The sequence below is a fragment of the Protopterus annectens genome, chromosome 7.part0, assembly GCF_019279795.1.
Source record: "Protopterus annectens isolate FY-2018-M chromosome 7.part0, PAN1.0, whole genome shotgun sequence".
NCBI lineage: Eukaryota > Metazoa > Chordata > Ceratodontiformes > Protopteridae > Protopterus > Protopterus annectens.
In genome coordinates, this window is record NC_056739.1 from 1,458,121,289 (window position 1) to 1,458,134,062 (window position 12,774).

The following is a 12,774-nucleotide window of genomic DNA, read 5'->3' on the forward strand; positions in this document are numbered from 1 at the left end:
TGCAGGTACCTTCCATTCCTTCCAGATCTTTGTCTTCTGTTCTTTAAATAATGTCCTAGTATGTCCTTTTAGTATATTTGAATCTCCTCTTGTGTATTATGTGTTTTACCTGTTTAATCTTTCATTTCTGTCATTACACTATTATTCTCTTCAATTATTTTAGTTTAATATGGTGCATATTCTATTTTTTCTTATTTAACTCATATCACTCCTTTTCCTTAATATAGAAAAACTTCTTTATTTTTCTCTAGACATGTAATTGCATCCATCTTATACTTTATTTTTCTCATATATATTTTCTTTTTCTCCCATTTCACATAGCACTTTTTGTATTTCATTTTAAAGTTTACCCACAATTCTGACTAATCTTTGTAAAATTCTCTCATCTCTATGTGGCTTTGCCATAATCTCATAAAATTTTCTCTCCCTGTGACATCCCATTTCACCTTGTTCACTCTTTTTAAACCTTTCCCTATTTTTATATACTCAGTATTTCCTTTTATCGAAATCCACATTGTGCTATGGTCTGAAAAGCCTGTCATTAACACACCTTGTTTTACTGTTACTAAACTTCCTGACAATAAAAAATAATCTATTTCTGTTCTTTTATCTCCTCTTCTATACAACCATGTCTTTAAATTCCAAATTTTTAACTGTCTGTATTTTATAATGTGCCATACTAATTTGATATCACATGACTTCTTTTTCTGTTGACTTAAGTTACAATTAAAATCCCCTGCCACAGTAATCTGCATATTAACTATGTATTGAATTATACTTCAAAATATCTCTTCTCTCTCCTTTTTGGTACATATGCATATATTGCAATAAATCTAATAACACTGTCCATCCATTTTACATTGATATCAGTAATTCTACCTGTTATAATAAATGTAACATCTGACACTTTATTTGTATCTTTATAGGATCTATATTACATCATCAAACTCACAGGAGATCGAATGATGAAACATCGAACTATGAAGTTTGAAACCCAAGAATTACGAAAACACAGAACAACGATTTTTTTCCCAGTGAAAAAAATCGCTGTTCCGGTACAAACAAAAACACTTGCACTTTAAACTTAAACTAATGTGAGGGCTTCACACCCCCCAATATGGGAGGCTGTGCCCCCACCCCCCTACTTAAATATACCAACTCCGAGATTGTACCACAGCGGAGGAAATAGCAAAGCCCCGAAAACAGCCCACCAATTTTTTCCCCTGGAAAAAAAATCGGTGTGCCGTGGCTTCGCTATTTTTTTATTTCGAACATTTGCATTTGATATTACAATGTTCTGACTCCTGTGAGTTCGACGTTGTAATATAGACCCTATATATATAATATAAGTAATCCTGAACAAGTCACCCTTCCAAAATTTTATATAACATTTTTTCTCCACTACCCTTCAGTTTGATATTTTTCTATTTGAGACAAGAATCTAATGCCTTCTAATATAATGACATCACTATCTAGCTTTTTGCAGCACTCCAAAATCTCTATTCTTCTCTCTAACTTTTTCAAACTATTCACATTCAGTGCTCAGATTTTACACAAAATTCTACCTGAAATAACATTTATTCAGCCTTTCCCTTCTTTTTTTGAATCCGTCTGTAATTTTCTTTTTCCTCTCCTGCACTCTTTTCCCAATCAAATTTCTTTTTTACTTTACTAGATTCCATTTAACATCATCACTATCACTCAAACCTGATTCTTCTTCTTCTATTTTTTCTGTACTAAATTATTCCTGCAACTGTTAGTACAACTAGCACTTTGTCCAATAGTTTCTGTTTGTGTTTCCACTGTTTCTACATCTTTTTGCCCAGCCTCACCCTTTTGATCTTGCCTTGGTAATATTTTTACATCAGCTTCCATCTTTTCCCTTTTTCTTCACATTCCCCCAAAATGATCCTTTTTATTACATTTGTAGCATCTCACTTCACAACCCCTTGCATCATGTCCTATTTTCCTACATGAAAAACATTTTCTTTATCATAATTACTGATTTAATGATCATTTTTACCACAGAAAAACATGTTTTGGGCTCACCCCAATATTTTATGACACCCCCTATTTCTTTCAACAGTTATAACACTTGGTAAATGCACAATACATTCATTTTCAATTTTCAAAAATACATTACAATCCCATGCCCCAGTCCATAAACCTCTATTATCTCTTTTGACATATCTAATGCATTTTTACATAACTTCAATAAATGTCCTTTTAAAGTGTCTTTACTTATATTCATTTTTTTCTTCAGGTTTGTAAAAACACATTCAAATACCAATACCTCATCTCTGAAGCGATTATCTTGAAAGATTCCTTCCAAATTCATCACCACTTCATTCTCCTTTTGAGAAAGCGCAACCGCTTTCATTGCGTGTTCATCTGCCCCTTCTTGACCCTTATGTCTGACACTATCACTGCCATAACAACCTAATTTTTTGAGGATTCACCTATCATATTGCCTCTATTTTCTCCCTGATTGTCTAAGCTGCCTTTGCACCGGGACTGGAAGACAGGAAGTGCCACTGTAGAAAGCATCCTTATATGTACATTTTTAACACAAGCAGCTTTACTAACACATTTGCAACACAAGCATCTGTACAAATCAGTTTGGTACACAAATGACATATAATTCTTTACAAAACTCTGGCTAGCTATGCTGGCATATGTTACACACCCACTGCCCTACTTCTCCGGGCATAGCTGGTAATACTTCACATCATCATATTATGCTCCAGACTCTTAACATAATATTACGTCATCCACAAAAAAGGACTATTTTCTTGTTACTGTTTCTTCATTTATATCAAATTATGTTTGATTTTGTTATGTCCCTGGATGATGGATCTAAATGCAAAGCAAACAGTAATAGTGAACATGGTCAACCCTGCCTAGTTCATCCTGTAAAGCTGAATGCTTTAGACAGCTCACCACCACACTTCACCCTAGTTTGAACACCCCTTTTGATATTAAATATGAATGTCTATGCCCCAGATTCACAAAAGTTAACATGATGTGCACATGAGACGTACATCTTAATGTCACTTTTCTGTATTCAGAGACAGCCCTACCACAGTGCTTTTGCACAAAGAAGGGCAGAACCATGGTGGACTGTCCCTGCAGCAATGCTAGATTCTAAAGAGGCATATGCTAATTAGCCATGCGCTCCACCCTGGAGCTGCCTGCAGTTAGACATTTATGTTGCTGAGCAATTCTCTGCATAAATTATCATGTCCATTCCTGGATGTTCATGGCAATGACCATGGCCAAAAGGCTGTGATTATCCATTGGTTTAAAGTAAAGTACAGGAGAGTTTAGCTATCATGTAGTATTAGACTGTGTGTGTGTGTGTGTGTGTGTGTGTGTGTGTGTGTGTGTGTGTGTGTGTGTGTGTGTGTGTGTGTGTGTATGTGCCTGCCTACATGAGTGTATATGGAAGTGTATGTCTGACTGGGAGTGGTGGTAGTGAGGGAATAGTTTAGGTATATGAGTACATGTGTGTAGGGAATTAATGTGTTTGTATGTAGGGGGGTAGTATAGCTGTCATACTTCTGCACTCCCTAAACTAATAAGCAAAGATGAATGAACAAAGCCTACAATGTTGGGTAGGGGAAAACTAATCACTAGGGATAGCATGAGATTACTGTGTCTTAATGGCAATTAAACCTAACAGTGAAGGAGGGAACCACTAGAAAGCAGGGAATACCTTTGTCATGTCATGTCTTAAAGGTAATTAAATGGAATGGTGATTGCGGAGCCCACTAGACACCAGGGAATACCTCTGTCACATCATGCCTTAAAGGTAATTAAATGGAACTGTGGCTGAGGAGCCCACTAGACAGCAGGGAATACCTCTGTCATGTCATGGAACCATGACTGGGTAGCCCACTAGGCACTAAGGATAACAATGAAGACATGCTATGGGGGAGAGCACTAGCCACCAATGATCACACTTGTGTTTTATGCCTTAATGGCACTTGCACATAAGTTGGAATGGGGAAAGCTTTAGACACCAGGACTACTCTATATAGGGAGCCTTAAAGACACTTAATTAAAAAACAAAAAAAAAAGCAATGTGGAAATGAGGACCACTAAACACCAAAAATACTATAGTAGCATGTCTTAAAGGCACAAAAAAGTTTCCAACCATGTACTTTCCCACCAAGAATATTTGTCCTCTATACCATCACTAGAGACTGGGGGCATAATGTAAAGTAATAAGAATATGGAAAAAATAAACACCTAAAGGGGGAAAGGCTTTAAACCCTTCACCTCTGCTACAGGAAAGCTCAGATTTACTTGCTTTTTTAACCTATAATGAGGATTTTGGCTATTATTTGATACTTGTAACAGTCCGTATGTTATGATGGAGGAGGCAGGGAACATAAGGCATACCTCTCAACCTCATAGCTCAAAAAACTAGACAAAGGGAAAATTAATGATGGGAAAAAGAAGGATGTATTGTGATTATTTCTCTTATAAAACTTAGAAAAATACTAGTATGACAGATTTTGCACTATCATACATTTACAAAAGAATATGAAGTGTGAAACTCTAACACCTGGCACTCGTGCCGACTATCATCATCCATGATCGACCAAGCCAAGAAAAATGAGACACTGGAGCCATTCAGACAACACACAGATAGGTATGATATATGTGATGTGTGTGTTTGAATGTGTGCATTGCATGTGGGGGAATGAATGGCGGTGGTGGGGGTCTCTGTTAGCAGTGCATTGGCTGCCACTGATAACTACCTTAGGAATGTACTGACCTGCTTTCATGGTAGCTAAAACTGATTTAAAAATGCAAATTAGCTGATAATGAGGTCTTTCCTCTTTGTGAATAATGTGTTTCTGAATCACAAATTACTGCATCACAGGAATGGGATCTTTTTACTGCACACCTTAATGTGAACAGTGGGGTTCTTTTTGAATCCCTAGGCATGTTTGTGGAAACTTAAATGCCTCCAAAAATCTTTTCATAAATTCTCAATTCTCTGTCAAATTCTTTTTAAACACATAAACATATTAACATTAATATATTATTATTGTCCAATGCATTCTTTTGAATCATAAGAGTTGTGTTAATATTGTCAGATACTTGTCTACCTTCAATAAATCCCCATTGATAGAGGTCTGTTATTCTCAGCAATATCTTTGCTATTCCTTTTTGACAAAATCATCATAAACAATCTGTGTTCATAATTCAGAATCAAAATGTGTCTGCATGACTCTGGATCAAGAGGATCTTTCCCCTCCTTTTGTATAACTACCACTACAACTTCTTCCCAAGTCAGGTGCACTATTCCATTTGCCGTTTGACATCTCTCTTACCGCCCCCCCCCCTATCTAAGAGCTTTTTAAATTTCTTCTAGCACAGCCTTTCTCTGTGGATCTGGTACTCTGCAAGGATTTAAGTAAATATTTTCCTCCTGGACTAACAACAATATGGTGTTGAATTAAATGTTTTCTGCAGGCAGTTCTGAAAATATCTTCTTAACAGAACCTCATCATTTCTGTGGCTTAGATGGTGTGCTATCTACCCAAGCTGCAGGCATTAATGTTGGTTTTTATTTATGTATAAAATGTTTGTTTGCAAAGGGTAGAGAACTGATCACAACTGATCAGTTTCGGTCTCAGCCCAGGAATTCAAAGAAACAGCTGTAAAAAAAACATTATCAGCTAAAAAATGCAAAGAGTACTGACTGTTGTAATTTACATTATCTGCAATTAAGGCAAATCTTATATAGACAGTGAGGTGTCTGTGAGATAGTTACAACGGTGTGTTGTTTAAGTGGGAATGATAGGATAGTTAAATGGAGTGAAGGATATCAGAGTTTGTGGGTAGCTGGAAGAAGTTATATTAAGCAAAATATTATACGAGTGAGAATTGTGAATTGGTGCAATTGAACATATGCTGTATGAGGCACTTTAAGAATGTTATTAGTGCAAGAGAGAGTGATACAGCTCATATTAGATTATATGACTGGATGAGACGCATTGACATTTGGCTGATGAAAGAAGGTGGTCCTTTAGTTGAGTCCTAAATTTTTGGTAAGATGAGGTATCTTTAATTTGTGGGCAATACTTTCCTAGTGTTTTGGAACTATTATAGAAAAACAGTGATTTGTAGAATGGATTTTATATTTTTTGGAGGGGGGGGGGTTGAAGTGTGAGAGTTGAGTGGTTGTGGTTTCTGGGACTATAAGACTAAGGTTGATTAAATAGCACAGTCGCTTGTGGAGAGAATGTCTGGTTGACATAGAGATTGAATTAAGACTATATTCTTCAGAATGTTTTTTTCTAACTACAAAATAGTACTGGATTTTTTCTAACTACAAAATAGTACAAATTTGATGGATGCCATTGATTATGTGGTCAAATTACATTATTAACATCTTCTCTGTAGGAAGGTACATTCTGATATATTTTAATAGAAAAGGGTGTTAGTAGTTAAGGGGTAATTTTACTTACATACAGTATTAACATCTTCTGTCAATTACTACAGTAAAAATGTATGACTAAGTGATGCCTGCAAAGTGCAGGAAGTTAGTATGAGTGCCTTCCTTTATATGCATATTGATTTCTTTTTCAAAAACTTTAGTAAGAAATTATGACTGAGTGATGCCTTCTGTGCAGAGGGTTAAGGAGCGTGGCATCCCTTATAATTCAGAATTCCTACTTTTTTTACATTTATTATCTTTTAGTAAGTCCATGATCATTCTATAGTTTAACAACTTTTTGTATTTTTCTTTATATTGTTATAGAATGATGCCTGACTATATCTGACTATGAAATCAGCATTTTATTGTATATTAATAATATATTTTTTCTTCACTAGTTCTGCTAGTCTTTTCTTTAACTAACTACAGAGGCTGAGTTTTTTCCATTGGCCCAGGGGGTTAATAAGGTATATGCATTCTGGTCTTCCCTTACAAGGCTGTTTAACCCTAAAGTTTACATCATTTAATTTTTCTACTGTTTCAAAAGCACCCTGCTGCTTAGCCATTTTTTTCTGTGGAGAGCACCAAAACTAACACTTGGTTAAGTATGCTGCAGTGGCTTGAAGGGATAAAACTCTCATTAAAGCCCAGATGACCTGACTATGACTATAAGCTCACGTGCTTGGAGGTGCAGGCATCTAGGATGGTCATGTCCATCCTGGAGGAAGGATGATGAATCCACTCAGCTTGATCACTGTTCTAATGACATGGCTTTGGCTGAGGACTGGATCCCCATCATAATGGGGATCCAGTCCTCATTCAAAGCCAAAATTAAGAGACAGTTTATCCTAGACTGGACCCTGACAAACAAACCCTCCCACTATCAAACCACAGGCTTTTTACCCAACAGCCTGCCTTAGTGACTACATACCTATCTATCTCATCAGACAACACACCAACCCTATTAAACATACTGTTTATCACCAAATCCACAAGAAGAAAAAATTCAACCCCTCAAGATCTGATAAATACTCTAAAAATACAACTGGTCTCCTCTTAGGCATCTATCCCTAGACACTGCTGTGGAATACCTTAATAATACTTTCCTTAAATTCTCAGTAGATTGGCACCTCCTAGAACAATTCAAGTACAGGCAAACTAGCCTTATGGCTGACTAGAGAAACAAGAACCCTCCTTAAGCTAAGAGACAAAGTGTGGATCTTGTGGCAAACCAACAAAACTCAGCCTAATTGCTTAGCATTTCAGCAAATCAGGAATAAGGCCAAACACCAAATCAAACTAGATAAACAAAATTACTATACCAACATACAATTTAAATATCAAAAAAGCCCACAAAACGTCTGGACTACAATCAAAAACATCCTATGCCCAGGACAAACTGCAACCTCCCTCTCCAACATGACGAACAGCTCAGGGTCCATCGCTGAACAGTTAAACAAATATTTTAGAGAAAGTATAATATCACTTACTAAAAACAATCAACAATGCCTAACACCATCACCCAAGACATCCAACAAAAACAGTGAAACTTTCTCATTCTGGCCCATCCCCACGAAACCCATAGAAAGACTACTAAGAAAACTTAAACTTACCAGGATAGCAGCAGATAATTTACCATCTGAATATTTAAAAATTGCAGCTGAAGCCATTTCATACCCTGTATCAATACTGATTAATCGATCTATTGCCGAACAATACATCCCATTAATCTAGAAAATCTCATACATTATACCCCTACATAAAAGTGGAATTTCAACCAAACTTGCAAACTATAGACCCATAGCAATTCTGTTCCCACTATCTAAACTCTTAGAAAGGTGTATACATTATCAATTCCTCCATTATCTCAATAGGAATAATCTACTGACCAAACCCTAAAATGGCTTCAGACCCTATCATAGCACCACTACAGCACTCTTCCGCTTTACCAACACCATATACCAATTTAGAAATGAATGGAAACTAGTTTCATCTGTCTTTCTTGAAATGTGTAAAGCCTTTGATACAGTTTCCCACCCCAAACTCTTAACAATTCACTCAGCCTTACCACTCTCTCCTGGTTCCAAAGTTACCTAACAGGCCGACAGCAGGCAGTGAAGTGGCTAGAATACCTCATACCCCCCTATATCACGCTAGGTGTCACACAAATTTCCATTCTTGATCCTCTTCTTTTCAGTATTTTTATCAATGACCTTAATACTGCCACCCTACAAGCTTCCATAATGCAATACACAGAACATTCTATCCATTTATGTGCAGCACCTAACATACAACAGCTCCAGGATATAATTCAAAAGTCATTCACTCAAACTGAGACATGGCTATCAAACTCTCAGCTTATACTTAACCCCAACAAAATCAAACTGATACTTTTTTATCCTATCTGACCCTCAGACCCCCCCCGCCCACATTCTATATCACTGCTTTTAATAATACAAAAATTACCCCTGACCCTTTCATAAAACAACTAGGAGTCACAATTGAAAATAGACTGAGATTCGACTTACACATATTGCAAACAATTAAAAAATACACATAAATTGGAAACCCTTTATAGAAACAAAAAAGTCCTAACAGATACCTCTAGAATAGCTCTAGAATAGCTATCGCCAGAACCCACCTACTATCTACTCTATTCTATGCCACACCCATTCTTATCAACCTTAAAAAAGTAGACTTAGACAAATTAGAAACATCCTACAACAAAATAGCAAAGTTTGTCACAGACCCCACAGAGGACACACCACTGTCTCACTTTAAAAAAACTCACCTGGCTAGACCTACCATAACTACTAACTTATAACCAGTTAACTATGACCCACAAATTACTATATCAACCTGACAAAACTCCAGCTCTACTAAATGTGCTTCAACCATACTCTAACATAAATAAACTTTGCTCAACAAACAAATTACAATTACAATTCTATTAAATATAAAAACACCTCAGATGATTGTCTATATTCCTACTATTTTGCTGAATCCTGGAATCTACTACCTCAATCTATTAGAAGCACCCCCAACTTAACCCAATTAAAAAAAAATACTCATGGCTCTGCTCAGGCTAACTGTAAACTAATATAAGAATTTCTAACTCTCTCATAAAACTGTCACTATATTTTGGTACTATCTCAAACACACGTATTTCTCTTATTACTTTTTTCTTATGCTACCTATCCACTATCACACTATCTTAATCAAAACATCCTCTCAAACTCACCTATGCTATCAAAATTGTTCCCCTTTTCATTCATTAATATAATTGAACATAAAATGTTACAAAATGCATTATTCTCCATTTCTTTAATCTAAATTATATACTATACTGCATAGTTAAGTTCACTAAGCTATCAAATACCAATAAAAGCATGAGTCACAATAAGAACCATATGCTCAGACTTTCCTATACTGCAGATCTGTATTGTTATTAACTACTATGAATTTTTACTAACTTCACTTGATTTTTTTCTGCTGTATATGTACTTTATACTACACGCCCACTGTCAATTACTTTTAGCAGTGTATAAAAAGTAGCATGCTGGTAAAATTGTTATTATGTCAATGTTATTATTATCTACTGCCACTATGTGAACCTTTTCTCCCCAGGCCTCCACTGAAAATGGGTTTTCCCACTCAGTCTCCTAGTAAACAAATGTAAAATAAATAAATAAATAACAATGATGTGTGGAGCAGGTGCTGGAAGACATGAATGTTGTCAGCCTAGCCAGGGATGATAGCCCTTCTCAGCACACATAGGGCATAAAGCATGCATGGACAGAGGGACATAGCTCTTGCAGTGAAGCAAGATCTCATGTCATATGTTTCTTTCTACTAGAGGTGGGATTAGGTCATAAAATGATTTTCCTTTTTGGTGTTGTTACTAGGGTACTGGTGAGAGCATTACGTTCTCTCATGACACCGTAGATGATATCCTCTCTCAGACAATGCAATGCCTGATTGAGGGGAAGGTTCATGCTCAACAGACACAGAAGCAGAAAACACACACACCCACACATACACACAAAAACACCTGGTCTCCAGCTTTGAATTCTCTAGTCCTTCCATTCCTTGTTTTGCAGTCTGAGATCTTTCCATGTGTTCCAGTAACATAGGCCTCACTACTAGAACATATTTATATGTTGGTAAACTGTTCTCTAACACTTTTAAATAGTGTTTTCTTTTCCACCTATGTAGTTAATAACTCAAAAGGAAGTTTATTGTGGCTTTTGATATTTCTATAATATCAAACAGGGGGTATGGTATTAATGATTTCCAGTTATTGCCATTTTCCTGAATAACTTTTCTTAGAATAGATTTTAATGTCAAGTTAAAATGCTCCATAACCCAACTGATGGTGGGTGATGCACTGATGTTTTGAATTTTTTGATCTTCAACACAAGAACAGAGAAGACCCATCCTATAGACAGGTGGTGGCAAGTGGAGCTTCCCTCACTGCAGCCATGGTCATTTACCTTGACTACTTGCTAAAACCTTTAGCAGAAAAGAATAAGTCATAAATAATAGATCTGATGGATTTTTTGAGAAAAATAAAAAATCAGTGGAAGCTGACAGTATTTTATTAACTATCGATGTGGAATCCCTATACACAGTACTCCTTCATAATTACTGTATAACAGCAGCTATAGAATCATTTAAGAGACATAATCACAGTACACAGGCACAGCTGCAAAAGTTCAGCAAGTTCATTAATCTTGTACTGGATTTTAATTTTTTTACTTTCAATGGAAAACACTACAAACAAAAAACTGATATAGACATGGGGACTGCCATGGCTCCCAGCCTAGCTAACATAGCTCTGGAGAAATGGGAGGAGGACTTTGCATTAAACAACACAGACTACATGCAGCATATCACATGCTATTTGTGCTTTATTGACAATATTTTTATTGTTGGGGAAGGTGACACCTTGCAGTTTGGAGATGTTATCACTTCCCTCAACCAAACTACCCCCATTCCTGAAATTTACCTTTTCCCACAACTCTACTTCAATTACTTTCTTAGAAATGCAGATGTTCAAGGACACCAACAGTAACAGAATCACCACTGATCTCTTCAGAAAACCAACAAGAGTTAATTTAGTAATCCACAGTAAAAGTCTGCATCCTGCAAAAAAAAAATATATATATATATATATATATATATATATATATATATATATATATATATATATATATATATATATAAAATGTAGTGAAGTCCCATGGATATAGATTAGTTAGAATCACACCAGAGATGGAGCCCTTTCTGAGAAACCTGAACAATTTTGAGAATTATTTCCTTGTGAGAGGCTATGAAATCCAAACACACAGCAACACAAAATATCGAAAAAAATACACTCAGGAGGCAGTCACTGGAAACAAACTTCAACTTTTAATGGTGCTTCTGGTTAAAGTTAGAATTCTTGAACATCTGGGACATTTTAGAAATAGGAATTTGGATAGCCCAGTAGCTGAACACTTTATTAATGCAAATGCAGGTTCTGATATTAGTTTCTTCTTTAGTGTGTTGGCTATACCTTTTCTTGCTAGAAGTGGGGATGCTTTAGCTAGTTTGTTAAAAATGGAAAGCAGGTTCATTCCAAATTATACCTTAAAACCTAAAGGTGTGAATCTGGATGTGAATTTAAATGTATAAGTTATAATATTGTATATATGATGTTTTATAACTTATTGCATACGGAAAAATATTTTACTTCTTTTTAAGGGTATCTTTGTTTAAGCAGGTTCTTGTAGTAGATTACTGTTTAATTGGAGCAGTTTGATATAAAATGGGAATGGCTGGTGGCTTATGTTATTCCTTGAAGGCTGTTTGCCGAGGTATCAGAAGCACCATTAAAAGTTGGGGAGGCTATGAAATTCAAATGTTAAAAAATATCATGGAACCCATTACAGAACTAAAAAAAGATCTAAGCACCTTCACTCAACCTCCATTTTAGGAGAATATTAAGATATTCCATGGAGAATAACAAATCCAAAAATATCTGCATCTTGACATACACTTTGGATTATCCTAGTATCAAAAATGTTATCAAAGAAAATGAGGCCATTGTCACAGGAAACCATTTTCTGATTAACTAGACTATATGAGAGAAACACTGAAAGATGTGAAGCTAATTGCATACTCTGTGTATATATATATATATATATATATATATATATATATATATATATATATATATATATATATATATATATATACAGCAAGGTGATAGTTTTTATTGCCCTTATTTAAAGAAAATCATTTAAGACCAGTGCAGGGGGTAAACTGTCACACTAAAA